This window comes from Ambystoma mexicanum, chromosome 4p (assembly GCF_040938575.1).
Source record: "Ambystoma mexicanum isolate Mex_15411 chromosome 4p, UKY_AmexF1_1, whole genome shotgun sequence".
Lineage (NCBI taxonomy): Eukaryota > Metazoa > Chordata > Amphibia > Caudata > Ambystomatidae > Ambystoma > Ambystoma mexicanum.
Window position 1 is genome coordinate 365,811,129 of NC_090927.1, and position 16,882 is coordinate 365,828,010.

Below are 16,882 nucleotides of genomic sequence, written 5' to 3' on the forward strand. Positions count from 1 at the left end.
ATTCTCCGTTGTTGATCTTTATCATATCAGATTAAGTGTGCTATTCAATTATTAACTTATTATAAAGTGTGATATATATATATTTTAAATTATCAAATAAACCTTTTAAACTTGCAAAACAGAACTACTTCTTGGCTCAGTGGGGTCAGGGGGATTCCAAGAGAGGGGTGTTATATAGGGGTAGTCATCCAGAACGCATGAACTGGACCTAAAGATATATCAATAAGGGTTTTCATTCAGTATTCTAGACTAGGCGTTAACTTAGCTGTAGTGCTGAATTGAATCCTCTTACAAATTGGGGGCTCGAGCCGAGACGTTGGGTTAGATTTACCACTTGTGCAGCTTAATACAGTGTGCTAACTGACGGGATACATACATCCGGTCGGATCACCACGCTGCATTACGCTGTGAAGCATTCCTCAAAAGGGACACTCCAAGAAAAGTTCTGTTCTGCAAAAATAAAATACAAACTTCTGTAAATCAGGACAGAGACCAATCTCTAGAATGACGACCTTAGTAGACATGAAAATAGCCAGAGAGCACCTCTTGCATAAGCTATTTGTGAGAGGTGAATGGACCGAACAGGGCCAGGATGTGTGGTTGCAGGCCATCACACAACAGGTCACTGAAACAGGGTCAGATATATATAGAGATCAGGGTCCCTTACATGTGGCCCTGAGTGAACTATATATGGCTCCTAAAGCCAAAGAGGAACACAATAAGATTGCCAGGATAGCAGCATACCTGTACCTATATATGGGAGACATGCAGGATAGATGTGCTGAAAGCCAAAATCTGGCAAATAGGCAACAGATGGCATTACAGAAGGCCCAATCTGACCTGGTCTCTTCTGAGCAGAGGCTGCAGAGGAGCCAGGAGTCAGAAGATGATAGTAGGCAGCACATCATTAAAATAAAGAAGGATATGGATGTGCTGCAACAGGAAAAGGTAGAACAGGATACCAGATTTCTGGCCTTGCAGAAGGAATACCAAGAAGGTTTGGACTCCCTACTGCAAAACCAGAAAAAGCTGGAGCAACAACTGGACTTCAACAGGGTATGTGCTGAGCAGGTAGTCACCCTGCAAGGCCACCTAGATAGAGTGAAGGCAGAGAGCAACAAACTAATTCTGAAAGACCTGGATACCCAGGCAGAGTTTGATCAGGAGCGCCAGAATGCTGGTGCCTTCCAAAGGCAAAGGGACGACCTGGCGGCACAGATGCAGGCTCTTAGTCAGGAAAGGGATACCTTAGGCCAGGAAGTCTGCCATTTAAAAAGAAAAATGGAAGAAAATCACCTGGCCCACCAGGGACTGGGTGACCTCCAAAAAGAACACCAGAACTTGCTAGAGCACACCAGGAGGGTGGAGGATGCTCTAGCAAGAAAGGAGCAGGCCAATAGGGACACAGCTCAGGAGGTAACCCTCCTGCAGCAAAGACTGGCCCAGTTCTCCAGGACCAACCAGGAAGCACAGAGGGAAAATGAGGCTCTCTGCCAGCACAATGAGAGGCTCCAGCAACAGGTAGCGATGCAGGAGAAACTGATAGAGTCAAGTAAGGCCTTAACAGAGGAACTGAAAGCACAAATGCAGGCTCTTGCATTGCAACAGGGAGCAGGGGCGGATAGAGATGAGGTCCGCTGGGAAAGAGAGACTCCTGACCATAACCGCAGGAGCCCTAACCCCAGGGGCCTTCATCTCCCCCAGTCCCTGGACTCTACCACCCCCATGTCCCCTGGCGCACATGAGTACAGGGCCGCAGGGATGGCAGATTACTATCCAGCTAAGAGTATGGGGCTCATAGGCCAGTACCACTCAGGAATGGAGGGGTGGGCATCCGGGTATGGGCACCCAAGTACAGTACAGTTCAATGGGGAACCCCAGGAGAGTAGGCCCATTAAGGGCATCCTGAAAACCTCTGCCCAGTTAGGTCAGTGGAGGGGGTACCCATCAAATCCTGGCAGCAAGGAGGAATCTGAAGACTCCTCTGAACTGCGCAGGACACAGGAGACCAGGTCCCCACATTCTGCCAGCCATTCCCAGGCTCGCAGAATCCGGGAAAACCTGGAAGAACAGACGGGAACCTCTGGGAGCAGTGCCTCTGAGTCCGAGGAAGAATGGACAAGGGTTACCCGAACCAAAAAGGCCAATAAGGCAAAAAGGGCCTTGCTTAAGGACCCCTTAAAGCAGATTAAGGCGATCAGGAGCGTCATCACGCCTTACCATAAGAACGCTAAGTATTCTGTTTGGGAGCACGTAGAGTTGTTTGAACAAATGATGGAGACTTTCCATTTGAAGGACAGCCAAAGCTGTATTCAATATGTAAAGTGGACATTCTCCCCGGAATACTCCAGTTTCTTTGCGGGGCTGGAGGACCAAAATTATTTAAGATGGTCCACATATAAGGCGGCCATCCTGAAACATTTTTCTGTTCACAGAAATCCTCAAGAGGCTCGCAAGGCAGCCTACAATTTGCAATGTGGGGAGGATCAGGCCCCACAAGAATTTGTGCAGGAGTTAAAGCGTGCTTTTGCACAGACCACAAGAAGGGTGCGCACGGATAGCAGGGAATTTATAAATACGTTTTTCCATGCCTTGCCCAAATATATCATGACCCAGCTCGTGAGGGATTTTCACGAGAAAAGATCTTTAGACTGGGTCATTGAACAGGCTACCCGGATCTATGAGGTGCAGAAACCGATAGATAGCAAAAGTAATGCCCAGAAAAACCCCAAAGCCAACAGCACCCCTGCTGCTGCCAAGGTGGCAGAGGTAAAGGTCACCCCCGTTTTGGATTTGGAGATGGGGGGGCCTAAAAACCTGCCTGCACCTAATAATGCTAGGCCCAGGAGGTCCTCGGGTCAGTCACACACAGGGAGCCAAGGAGGCAGCCCCACAAATGGGGTCCCTCGCTCTCCTGATTATGTAAGTCCCCGTTACAAGGGAAATCGACCCATCCTGGGTTATGTGTGGACTCCTCCAGCCCAAGGGGGGGGATCCAGACAAGCACCTAACCCAGGGAACTTCCCTCCAAACTTCCCACAGGAGGGCAGAAATTTACCAAACCCTGGGCAGAACTTTTTCCCCAGATATCCACCCGACTTCCAGCCCCAAAACCATCCATCCTTCTTTCCCCAATTCCCTGAGCCCAGACCACTGAATCCGGGAGAGGGGAGGCCAAGGGTGGAGGGGTACCCAAATCTTCCCAACCCGGGGTATTACCAGAGGAGGGACAGCTACCCTTCCCGGGATCAGCCCAGGGGAGAAAACAGGGCCCCGTATCAGCCTGAGCGGGTTTCCCAGTTAGAGCGCCAGGTTCAAAACATGGCGCGGGACCTGGGTCACATACTGAGGGCTCAGCAGAACCCTCAGATGGGCGTGCCGGCGCAGAACGCACCCAACTCTGGACCTGGTGCTCCAGAACAATGACGGGGGCAGCACCCCGATAACTCACCGGTTCCCAGGGAGGAGGCACAAAGGGAAGGGGGGTGTAAAGCCTTGGAGGAAGCTTCCTTCCTCACTTGTAAACAGCCCCTGGAAACCCAGGAACCGGAAACAAAATCTCTTGCCCCTGAAAGTCTGCCTCCTAAGGAGCAGAGGGGGGGTAGGAGAAACAAAAGACCCAAACAGACTCAGTTTGAGGAGGAGGTACAGATCTTCCAATTTGAGGGAGAGGGATCCTCAGAGGATCCTGAGAAAAGGATCTTCTCCTTCAGAGAGGGGGGAACTCCTCCCAAAGAAAAATGGGTCCCTAGGAATGCAAATCCAGACTGGGGAGATGTGGAGACTGAGCTACCGTCGCCCACCATCTCATCCCAGAACCAACCGCAAGAAAATCCCCTGGTTCAAACCCATCCTGGTGACTGCCTCCAAAAAGGGGGGGGCGGCCCGGAACCGGAGCCAGGGGAACCCACAATGGCTCTGATCTCCAGTTGCCAACTTTTTCTTTCAGATTCCCAAGGCTCTCCACAGAATTCTGCCCAAATCTCTTCGCTAGCAATGTCCAAAACCAGAAAGTTAGCCCACCAGTTGTCCAAAAATGTACATTACCTGTGCCCCCTTGAGGAGAAGGAGGGAAGATATTATGCCCCGGTACAAGTACAGGGGCAGGGTACAATCTCGGCACTGGTGGACACTGGATCTCAAGCTACCCTTCTGTCCAGAAGGGCTTTTGACGAATTGAATGCAGGAAGGGGAGAGAATTACCAAATTTCTCTCACCTCTCTTCCGGGACAACTACAGAACTTTGACGGGAAGGAAATTCCCGTTGAGGGGACTGCAGACTTGGACATTAAAATTGGGCGACACAAGCTGAAACACCCGGTCATAGTTGTGACCCCGGAGGGCACCCCTTGTTTACTAGGGAATGACCTCCTGAGAAGGTTGTCACCCCTAATAGATTGTGTAAACAAGGTCCTCTGGACCCAGACTAGCCGACCAATAAAATTAAAACAGAGTGTCAACCATGTTAGTTTAAACGGCACCTGCCACATGGTTGAACAAAAATCTGACCAAGTAGAATTTCACTTCCAGAATAACCAAATTCCAGACGTGACAGTAATAGCAGTAGGACAACAGACTGGTGATGGGGGGTCCTCTCTATTTCTGAAAATCAACCTTCCTTCCAGTCTAAAGTGGTATTCCACGCTGGAAGGAAACACTTTGAAATTCTATACCAATCCACAATCTGAAACTCCCACTCCTATAGTCCAGAAAGATGTGAAATCAGCTCAGAGCCTGGCTGATATTCAGCAAATTGGAGAGCAGTTGTTCATCCCGGTTCAGTTAAATGATGGGAAGGACTCTGTTCTCGCTCGAGTGTGTGTGAACAACGGTAAGAGCTTCATCAGCGAAGCCATGTTTCGCCAACTCCCAAAAGATCCAGCCATTCCCACCTTCAAACTGATAGACAAGTGGGAAATGGACCTGGAAGCACCTAATTCCAAACATCTCCTGCCAAGCAGGTGTATGCTCAAAATCTCCATTGGCAACAAGAGCATAGTCCACAATTGTTGGGTCGTGCGAGACGTCCCTGCCGCCTTTTACTTAGGCAGTGACATTCTCAATCGCTTTGCCATTAGTTTGGACCTAATAAACTTCAAAGCTTGGTCCCGATTAGCGGATAATCCCATGGGCTTTGATGATCCAGAAAAAGCATTTAGGTCAGCTCATTTGCTACCTTATGCAGTTGAAATTCAGACTAAAGAGGAAGTCACCATCCCAGAAAGGACCCGACAATTCTCCCTGGAAGTGAAAGTTAAAAGAGGACAAGAGTTGAAAAACCCTGATGCTTACATACATCCAAATGCTTCTCTCCAACAGCAAGGGTTGGGGGTAAACCCAACACCATTAGTCAACATAGAACATGACACCATTCTAATAGAGGTGGATAACAGCGACTTAAAGAGTATTACTCTAGCCGCAGGCACCATTATTGGAATGGCGGTTGATGACCGACATTTTTCCATCGACTTAGTAAATGAACTGTTAGGACCAATCCCCAAGGACTGCGTTGACAGTGACAGTGAGGACCACGCAACACCAGACAGGATTTTTACCCGGCATGGGGGGAACTTCCTGGTGTACACTTCCTGCCCCTATGGTAAGGAAGATGTGACTTGTGACTTCAGGAGGGATGAGGTGATTTTCCAGGTCCATGAGGGCTGCCTTTCCCACCTGAAGCCTCCGGTCCAGATCAGCACGCTGACCAGGGACTTCTCCACCCAGCTGGAGGAGGCCGCGGAGATAGCCAAACCAGAAGTCTTTCCAGGCTTCAGGCAGATGGTGGAAGAGAGAGTCAACCTAGCTGATGCCTGTGTGACTCTGGAACAAAAGCAAAAGTTGAAACAAGTTTTCTTGGATTTCCAAGATCTCTTTGCGGTAGACTCATATGACTGTGGTCGCACTGACATCCACACAACAACAATCCCCACGGACCCTGGCATGACTCCTGTGTTTGTGAAGCAATATCGCTTGCCTCTCGCATCAATGGAGTCCCTTACTGAAATAATTAAGAACCTTGAGTCCCGGGGAATAATCCGTCCAGTCCACAGCACCTTCAATAATCCGGTGCTGGGAATATTGAAGCCAAACGGCCAGTGGAGACTCTGCGCCGACCTTAGGGAGCTCAACAAACGGGTCCATACTTCCCGATGGCCTCTGCCCTACATTGACCAAGGGCTGGCCCAGATCCAGGGGTCACAGGTATTCACAGCAATAGACCTGACCAATGGATACTGGACCGTGCCTGTCAGTAGGGAGGACCAATACAAACTGGCTTTTACCTTTGGGGGCCAGCAATACACATGGACCCGGACTCCCTTCGGATACCTCAACTCCGGCAATGAATTCAACATTTTCCTACATAAGGCCATGCCCGACCTGGGTGCGAGGGGTAACCTGGCTTATGTAGATGATGTCCTCATCAAAAGTTCATCTGTGGAGGAACACATAGCGGAGATCCGTTATGTTCTGACGCAGTTGAGGGCCGCCGGAGCAAAACTTTCCTTTCAGAAAGCACAGTGGTGTAGAACCCGTGTTAATTTCTTGGGGCATGAGATTACTCCTCAGGGCCTCTCTCCCCAGGAAAAGAAAGTGGAAGCACTTCAGAAACTGAAAGACCCCACAACTCTGCGGGAACTAAGGAGCCTCCCTGGACTGACTAATTACAGCAGAAAGTTCATTGAGGGCTACGCAGAGATCACCAGACCCCTGATTCATCTCCTGAAGGGGGGGGTCAAGTGGGAATGGGGTCCAGAACAAGCCGAGGCAGTAAAACAACTCAAAAGAAGCCTCTCACAAGCGCCTTGCCTAGCTTACCCGGTCAGAAACAAGGAGTTCTTCCTGGAGACAGGGTTCTCTAATACGTGCTTGACGGCAGTATTATATCAAAAGCATGACAAGGTCAATAAAGTAATCTCCTATGCGAGCAAAACTTTATCCTCTGTGGAGGAAAAATTCAACGATTGTGAGAAGGCACTCCTGGCAACGGTGTGGGCATTGAAGAATTACCGCCCGTTTATCCAGGGGGAACACATCATAGTGGAGACTCCACACCAGCCTCTGCAATATCTCCAAAGTGATAGAATCCGGGCCGGAAATGTGAGTAATTCCCGAATTACTTCCTGGATTCTGTCAATGCAAGGCTTTCCTGTGGAGGTCCGATATGGCCAAAACAAGAAGAGTCCCCTCGCGCAAGGTCTGGCTGACTTGCATGATTGTGCCAGAGAAAACTGTCTCGAGGACGAAAGTCTAAAAATCAAGGACAACATGGAGGCATACCTTAATTCCCCACACAAGGTCTTTGAAGAAGACAAGTGTGAGGGAATGCCCACTGTCTATGTGGATGGATGCTCTTACCATGTTGACAACAACGGGGAGAAAGAACTGGTGGCCGGCGTAGGGAATGCATGGGTGAATGAGTCCCCAGAACCCTCCGCTGGATACAAAATTGGTCCCCGAAGTAGTCAGGTGGCAGAATTGATGGCTGTGCATCAGGCCATCCTCACTGCTGTCCAGCATCAACTCCGCGAACTGGTCATAATCACAGATTCGGATTATGTACGGAACGGGTTCGTGGAGCACCTGGTTAATTGGAAAACCAGAGGCATGTTATGTGCTAACAACAAACCCTTGAAACATGGGAAGTTGATCCAAAACATTGATGAGCTGGTCACCTCGAACGAGATGACCATCTATTGGAAGAAGATCAAGGGTCATTCCAAAGTAGAGGGACCAGACAAAACTGGAAATGACTTAGCTGATCAGTTGGCCCAAACCGGGGCCATCCAAGGGGATCTAATTGAGATTGAGTCCCTGTTGGGGGAAATCCAGGTCACTGCCATCACTAGGTCCCAGACAAATGCTCACAACGACCTTTCAATTGCACAATGGAGTAAGGAGACCCCTGATGCTGATTTGATTACTGCTCAGAAGGGGGATCCAATAATTGGTAAATTTTACCAGCACCTTGAGGACCCTGAGAACTTTCCCCTGACGGATACCGATTACATTGGGAAAGAGGACCTAAGAGTGTTGATGAAATGTCCAAAAATGTTCCGGATCCAAGACGGTTTGTTGGTAAGGAAATCCAAAGCTGGCCACGACCAGTGGGTGGTTCCTACCTCATTCCGAAGCCTGATGTTAAGTCACGCCCATGATGCGGCCACCGCCGGTCATAGGGGGTTTCACACAACATTGGAAATCTTAAGAGAGGTTGCATACTGGCCACACATGGGCCAGGACCTCAACCAATATTTGAAGGGTTTCTTGGGTGTGCACAATTTCAGCCGACATCCCTCACACACCGGGCGCCTTTACAAAAGAGGGGGATGACCCTGCCATGGTCAGATTTACAAATCGACTTTGTAGGCCCTGTGATTCGCTCGGCTAGGGGGAATAAGTACATGTTGACTGTGACATGCTTGTTTACCAAGTGGGTGGAATGTCTCCCAGCCCCAAATTGCAAGGCGGAAACTGCAGCTGCCTTGATGATCAACCACATCTTTTCCCGTTTTGGTCTACCTCAAAGGATTGAGTCAGACAGAGGTAGCCACTTCACCAGTGAAGTAATGACAAAGATGTGGGAGATATTGGGGGTCAAGAGAAAGCTGCATATTGCTTATAGACCAGCTTCTTCTGGGGCAGTAGAGAGATATAACCGGACAATTGTGAGCATATTAAAGAAGTTTGTGGCAGATTCTGGGCCAAGTTGGGATATCCGATTACCTCTGGTCCTAATGGCCATCAGATCTACCCCTTCATCTGCAACCAAAATGTCACCATTTGAGTTGATGACTGGACGCAAGATGGTGCTTCCGCAGCATTTGCTCTACGGGACCCAAGAGCAGACACTGATAAATGCCTCCACTACTCATGAGTATGTGGAGAATTTAAGGAAACACCTTCAACATGCTTTTGCTTATGCTCAGCGGAATCTAGAAAGATCAGCTGATAGCATGAAGACCCATTATGACCTGAAAACTTCCAGGAAGGAATATCAGGTGGGAGACCGGGTCTATCTATACAACTTCCAAAGGAACCAGGCCAAGCAGCGCAAATTTTTGCCTACATGGAAGGGACCCTTTGAGATCATCGACAAAATCTCCCCTGTGGCCTACAAAATCCACATCCCCAAAGGTCCTTTGGCAGCGGGGGAAGACAAGTGGGTCCACATAAACCAGTTGAAATGTTGCCATCCCAGGCACACTCTGCAACAACTGGAGGAATCCTCTGGAATCCTAGCGGGTACTGTCTCAGACTAATTCAGTTCCAATCATAAAACATACCACATCTAGTCTCTAAAATATTGTGATTTGCATGAAACTGTCTCTTAGTTATACTGTTTTTTTATCAAAATAAGAATGTAATGTTTCGTCATGATGAAATGCATATGCTGTCCCACCATCTCAACAGTGGTGGAAAAACGTCTATGAGTAGGTATTGCCGCTCTTCCTTTGTCGTCCTAGGAGAAAGAAGACCTTGAGACTGGCCAAGGAGGACGATCCGGAGACCAGGAACGAAGATCCAATGGGCCCAGTGGACCGCCCAATACTCCCATCAGGACCGGCGAGGAGAACCGATCGATCCGACCGGATGGAGGAAAAGATGCTGAACTGTGCCATTTATTGGAAGAAGATGAGGAAACATCCCAGGTCTTGCGAGTCCCATTCGTGAAATAGAATGGCCATCGCAAGAGGGGGGCTTGTGGGATGTATTTACCCATGCATCCGAGCCCTACCTCAAAACTGTGCAGTACTGACATGGAAAACCTCATGATGGCCAGAGCTTCCCAGAAAATGCACAGGGAAATGCATGAAGAATAGGCTGCCACTCATTTTGCCGATGTTATGGGCACAGAAGGACACTGCCTAAAACCACCATTGGACTACCCACACAGTACTCTGAAACCATTGGGAATGGCAATGCTGATTGCCAAAAGCAAACCCATAACTGTTGGGAATTCATTTTCTTAAATCCCAAAAAGGGGTGCAGTACCAGTACTCACCACTATCCAAAAGCCGGCATTTTAAAACAACACCAGATTTTACTTTTTGCAAAACTGAATAAATGAACCCAAAGCAGGCCAAAGAAAGACTTACTGAGAGGTGGATACAACGTAAAGTGATATTCTGAAGTGACTTGAAGGTTTATAACAAGACTGGCTTAGCTGTGGATTTCAGCAGTTTAAGTAAATTTGGACTGAAAGACACTACAAATCTAAATGTTTAAAAGAAATGAGTGACCTACTTTGAGTGTCACATAGGTTGCAATTGTTTAAATGTCATAGTTTTAAACTTAGAATCAGCCTTCTAGCTGCATATGTGAAAATGTTTAGTTTTATTTGAATGCAGAAACTGGGGAACAGAAATGACAGCTTAAAGAGATTCCAATTTACCTGGCAACTACCCCCATCAGGAGTGAAACTTGAGTCACAGCTGTGTTCCCAGGCCTAGCTGCCCTTTTGCTGCTCACACTAAGGATATGCCATCTATCTGATAATTGAATTACCTGTGCTCTGCAGGAAAGTGAACAAAGCCCTGTCCTGGCTCAGGCAAAGGTTTTATTGGCAGGAGTCGTAAATGGTCGTAAAAAGTGGCTTCCTCCTGAGGAAAGGGGAGGGGCACTGCCTGTGAGAGCAAGCTGGCTTGGCAGAACTGGAAAAACCAGAAATTCAACCTTGTGCTGAGGGTAAACCACACCCCTTTGGAGCCAGAACATAACTCTAAAAAGATGAATAACTCATAGAGCGGACATGTGAAAATTTTATAAATGATACCATAATTCTTGTGATTTTTCTGCCCACAGTTTAAGAGGTTTTTAGAACCGGTGGTATGTTCAGGGGGGTTTTAGCGGAAAAATGGATATTACTCTAACTGTATGCATGTTAAAAATCTGAAACTTCTTCAGTTAATGTCCATACTCCCTGCACACATGTATGTAAAGTTGGGTCAATGTCAGAAATTGAAAAATCAGTTAAAAAGTGAAATATGTGCCATTTCTGAATGCAAGCTCTTAGAAACAGCAGATTTGGACAGAGACATGGCTAAATTCAGCCACACCATGTATATGTAATTTCAAGCAACTGTGTAACTGTGAAATATGTCTTTTATTATCAAATATAGAATGTGTGCAATCTGACAGAGGAGTGTCCTATCTGCAAGCCATAAAATGACATCCCTCTGACTCACAGTTCATTCCCCAATCAAATGATAAATGGAAGTTTGACCAATTAGAAGCTGAGAGAGAGGTAGGGTCAGTGATGCTAGAACACACCCACATTCTAAACACATAAAAGCAGACAGACAGGACAGATAGGGACTTTTTCAATTCCATCTGCAGCGGGACGCTCTGCCGGAAAAATCCATACTTTACCTCCATCAAACCTTCAGAGAGCAACATAGAGACTTCAAATCCATCAGGCCAGACCAGAAGCAGAGTAGAGCTGACCTGTTAGCTGACCCAGATCACTGTGAAGTGCAGAGACCAGAGGCGAGTTTAAAACCTGACCAGATCCATGGCGAGGCCCATTTCACACAAGAATATAGTGTGAGTACCTAAGAAACTGTGTAGAACCCATCTCTTAGTTAAAATAATATAATTCAATCCATTTTTAACCTAAGTAGAACTGCGGCTTAGCAATTGTGTTATCCTGCCATCATTTTTAAAGCTGAAAAAGTGTTGCGTTTAAAATTTGCAAAACTAAAAACGACCTCTACTAAATCACTCATATCTCCGCAACCGTTTGTGCTAGAGACTTGCAGTAACTTTCATTTTGAAGCTGAGATCCTAGGCTTTCCTAGGATCCCAAAACGATAGAGATAGTCCTTGTGGTTCCTCTGTAATAGCGCTCGGCGCATCCGCGAATTTTGCCGCGATTTGCAAATTTCTCCACATATAAAATCAGCTGCTGCTTGCCTTCCATTTGCCAGAAATTCGTTTAACCTGCTAACTATCCCTGCATCATTGCCAGTGTGAGCCTGGACTAATATTAACTAGATACCACTCACCCTGAACCTCTGAAAGGGAATTAAAAACATTTCCAGCATATTTCTAATTCATTGCAGCACATATCAAAGCAATTTGGGCCTGTGTTTTCAAACTTCTGTAGTCTAAGCTTGCTGGGGTGAACTGAATCACATTTGATTGCATTTCTGAGAACTGTGTGTTTTCCTTCCATTTCCTTGCCTTGCATCAAGGGGGGGAGGGGATTGCCAGAGAAAAGTGATTACATTGTTTGGTTGAAATCATATTGAGTATTTTCTGTACTGCATTCATTGAATATTGCATCCACCTGAGCTTACATAAAGCATTCTGTACCACCTTCTTCTTTTGTTCCTATTTACCACTGTGCTACCTTATCCATTTCATGTCAACTCATTAGAGATTATAAGAAGTGTGCTAGTGCCAGATTCTCCGTTGTTGATCTTTATCATATCAGATTAAGTGTGCTATTCAATTATTAACTTATTATAAAGTGTGATATATATATATTTTAAATTATCAAATAAACCTTTTAAACTTGCAAAACAGAACTACTTCTTGGCTCAGTGGGGTCAGGGGGATTCCAAGAGAGGGGTGTTATATAGGGGTAGTCATCCAGAACGCATGAACTGGACCTAAAGATATATCAATAAGGGTTTTCATTCAGTATTCTAGACTAGGCGTTAACTTAGCTGTAGTGCTGAATTGAATCCTCTTACACACCTCACGTGACCAAGCCGAACCTGACGAGATGCCAAGCCCAGGAGGAAGGAGGCGTCTGGATCCCTCGTTACAAGACACAGGCAGATACACTTGAAAGGATCAATGGACATCTGCTACAGTGGGAGTAGTCGGCCGTCCAGCTCATGAATAAGTCTTCACATTGTCTGCATGTACCCATAGTGAAACATTGTTGCACATTGCAGGTACACCGAGAGCTGGGAACAGCGATGGTCCCAGGCTGGGAAGCTCACGGGCGCACCAATCAGAACATGGGGCTCTTATCACTGACGCCATTAACATCAACCAATCATTAGGAGTCTTCATGTAACAATTCTCATGTATCTAATTGTAGGGACAACCCAGATATATCACCTGACTAACCCTCGTCCACTCATATTATTCTCTATACGTATGCTATACTAACCCTACCACTCGAGCAACCAATTAAGAGTGGCGATAGGTTTTTTGTTAACTTTCTAAAGTGATGCAGGTAGCGCGTCATACTACAGTAAAAAGGGCCTGCGAGCCCCACGATTGTGTGTGTGTCAGGTCAGACGCATATGATCCTTGACCCATCCCTGCCGTTTGTGTTTAATAAACAGCAGAGTCACCTTGCTTCTTGTGTGTGTCTCATACTCTATCTCTTTTGGGATATACGGGAGGAGTTGGGGCCTCCCTGCCCGGAGGTCTGCGGACGGCCCGGCCGACCCCGGCAGAATTTCCCCCCGACACACGTATGCTCTCAGCTGAGATGCAGGCAACTAGGGCGGAGGTCCGGGCATCCTGTGAGTTGTTGCATGGGGACCTCTGCACAATTATCCTCCAGAACCAGGCCTTCCACACCCACATGCTTGCTGCCATGGAGGACCAGACTAGGGCTTTCCGTGGGCTGCCTCCCATAGTGCCACCACCTCCTGATGCAGCTGCAGAGGGTGAGGAGAGCGACAGCAGCGATTCTCCCACAATAGGGTAGCCGTGCAGGCCATGAGCCCATGGAGGTGTTTTTCTTTTGCAAGATCCAAACAGGTGGGTTTTGGTGTGCACCCTGTCCTCAGACCTCCTGGGTGGCCTCCCCTACCCCCCCCGGGCCCATTAATGGGCATTTTTGATTTTCTTTTTATTTAATTTTTTTTTATTTTGGATTTTTTGGACAGTGTGTTGCCTTGTGTGGCTCCCGTGGGCATACGCTGTATTGTGGCTCGGCACATGCAGGCTTGTCCTGAATTTGGATCAGATGCTTGGGTTTGTGTTTCACACACCCCTCCTGCTTCCCGTTTCCATGGGCTTGCAAAGGGTGTGCCCAAGTGACATTGACTTACACGGTGACGTTGGACTCCCATTTGATGTGTGGGCAGTCTGTAGTCAATATTGTGTATACATTCCTAGTGCATATTGTTGTTATATTGTACACTGCATGGTGTATTGATATGTGCCTCTGCATCCATCTCATCCTCCTAATTTGCAGGTCCATTTCTCATGTCTTCACAAGGCGGTCTACTTTGGGACTGGAGTCCATGTTGTAAGCAGTGCACCTACACTCTTGCGTGGCGGTAACACTGTATACTTGGAAGTGTTCGAAGTGCTGCCATTATCAGGTAGTGAGGCTACCAATTTTTTAAGTCCGTACTGTCATGTTTATGGTAGGTTAGAGGTTGTGTAGGTGATTGGTATTCTTGGTAAGTATTTGGTAATGTGTGTTGTTGGTCCTGCATTACTGTGAGCATTTCATGTGTGGCCAGTTTCCATTAGGGACACTGTAGTTGGTGACACTTGGGGCATGTTGTGGGGATTAATTTGTTTGCTCTCACATTGCATGACATGCCATGGTGTGTTGTGTGGCCTTGCCGGGGAGGGGTTGGGTGACATGGCACTGTTCTCATGTTGTATTTTGCAAGTGGGTATTCATTTTTGCTGCATGGAAGTGTGTCTTTTGATGACACTGCTTTGGTGGTTTTTGTGTATGTAGGGATGCACTTCCAGATGAACAATCTCAGGCTGCTATGGTTCTGACAGTTGACTGTCCCTTTGTTCATCATAATTGTCAGATTGAGTCATCATTGATTGTCAGATGGTATGTGCCAGGGCTGTGTGCACTCCAAAGGGGTGTGCTCTCTATGTGAAGTAATTATCCACCAGCTGCGTACGGGCCTCCTCACCCCGTGCCCGTTCCCCTCCCATGCGCAGCGGGCGTGCATGTGGTTGGGGATGTGGGGGCACCATCATGTCCACAGCCAGGCCCCGGCGTGTTGCAACATTGTGCAGGACACATGCTGCCACTATGATCCTGCACACTACTGGGGGAACGTATAACAGCTGCCCGCCAAAACGGTCAAGGGAGTGAAAGCGTGACTTGAGCACTCCGAATGTGCGCTCCACTATGCCCCGTGTTGCAATATGGGCTGTGTTGTATCTTACCTCGGGAGGCGTGATGGGGTTCTGAATTGGCATCATCATGTGTGTGCTCAGAGGGTAGGCACTGTCCCCTGGGGAGGTGGTGATGGGGATCATTAGTGGGGTATTGGCATTACTCTGTATCTGTCATGCATGCGTGTGCTGTGGCATTTCTACTCACCAAGCAGCCATGCATCGCCATGCCGCCCAGCTTCCATGTCCCGGTTTAGGGTTGACATCCTTTAAATGAAGCTGTCGTGAGTGGACCCTCGATAGTTGGAATATACTGAGGTGATGATTCCCTTGGCATCACATACTACCTGCACGTTGATGGAATGCCAGTGCTTGCGGTTTCTGTAGATGTGCTCAGATGCCCTGGGGGACGTAGAGCCACATGGGTGCAATCAATGACACCTAGCACTTTGGGGAATTGTGCCACCCTGTAGAAATCCTGGCTGACAGCCTGCCTTTCTGCTGGTGTTCTGGGCAGGTATATGTGCCTGCGGACTGATGGGCGTGCAGTGATGATGGACAACACCTGGTGTAGGCACCATGACTGCGTGGCCTGTGACCCCCCCACTATGGCACTTGTCCGCTGAAATGATCCGGTAGCCAAGAAGTGGAGTACATTGAGGACCTTCTCCAGGGGGCTGAGTGCTTGGGAGCACAGGGTGGGTGATGTGAGGTCATCCTCTCACTCACTGACCAGGTCGAGTATTATGTGTGGTGGAAACCTGTACCTCCCATACACCTGGTCATCTGGCATACCAAATAGGCTGGTTCTGGGTGTGTAGATTCTGGCCCTGACTATCCTTCTCCTCCTCCTGTGGTATCCCACGGCCACTGCTGCTAGGAACGGTATATTCATCCTGGCGTCTGAGCTTGTTTGTTGTTTGCGCACTCTTTTATGCTGCGCGGGACGTGCGCCTGCTTCATGCTGGCGTACGTGTTTCAGGATTGGTCCTTTTATTTTTTGGCGCCTTGTAGGCGACCGTGTAAATCTTCCCGCCCACCCCAGGAATACACGTAACACGCTCTCCCAGGCCCAGTCGCGAGTAAATAATCCCGCCCACCCCTGGAATACATGTACCCCACTCTCACAGGCACAGTCGCGTGTGTAACTTCACACGCACACACTGAAATACATGTACCCTGCAAATTCTCGTGTGAAACTTTCGGCACACCCCAAAATACACGTACCCTGCTGAAATCGCGTGTGGAACTTCCCGCGAACCCCGTAATACACGTACCCTGCTGATATCGCGTGTCAGACTACACGTGCAACCCTGATATACACGTACACAGGCTAATCGCACTGCTGGGGAGTGGGAGGGTGGTAGGAAGGAGTGGGGGCCTGGTGGAGGGTGCCCCTGGATGCAGGGGTGTGGGGGTGCTGGGAGACATGAGTGGGGCCTGGTGGAGGGTGCCCCTGGATGCAGGGGGGTGGGGGTGCTGGGAGACATGAGTGGGGGCCTGGTGGAGGGTTCCCCTGGATGCAGGGGGATGGGGGTGCTGGGAGACATGAGTGGGGGCCTGGTGCAGGGTGCCCCTGGATGCTGGGGGGTGGGGGTGCAGGGAGACATGAGTGGGGGCCTGGTGAGGGGTGCCCCTGGATGCTGGGGGATGGGGGTGCAAGGAGACATGAGTTGGACATGAGTGGGGGCCTGGTGGAGGGTGCCCCTGACTGGTAGGGGGTGGGGGTGCAGGGAGACATGAGTGGGGGCCTGTTGGAGGGTGCCCCTGGATGCAGGGGGGTGGCGGTGCTGGGAGACATGCGTGGGGGCTGGTG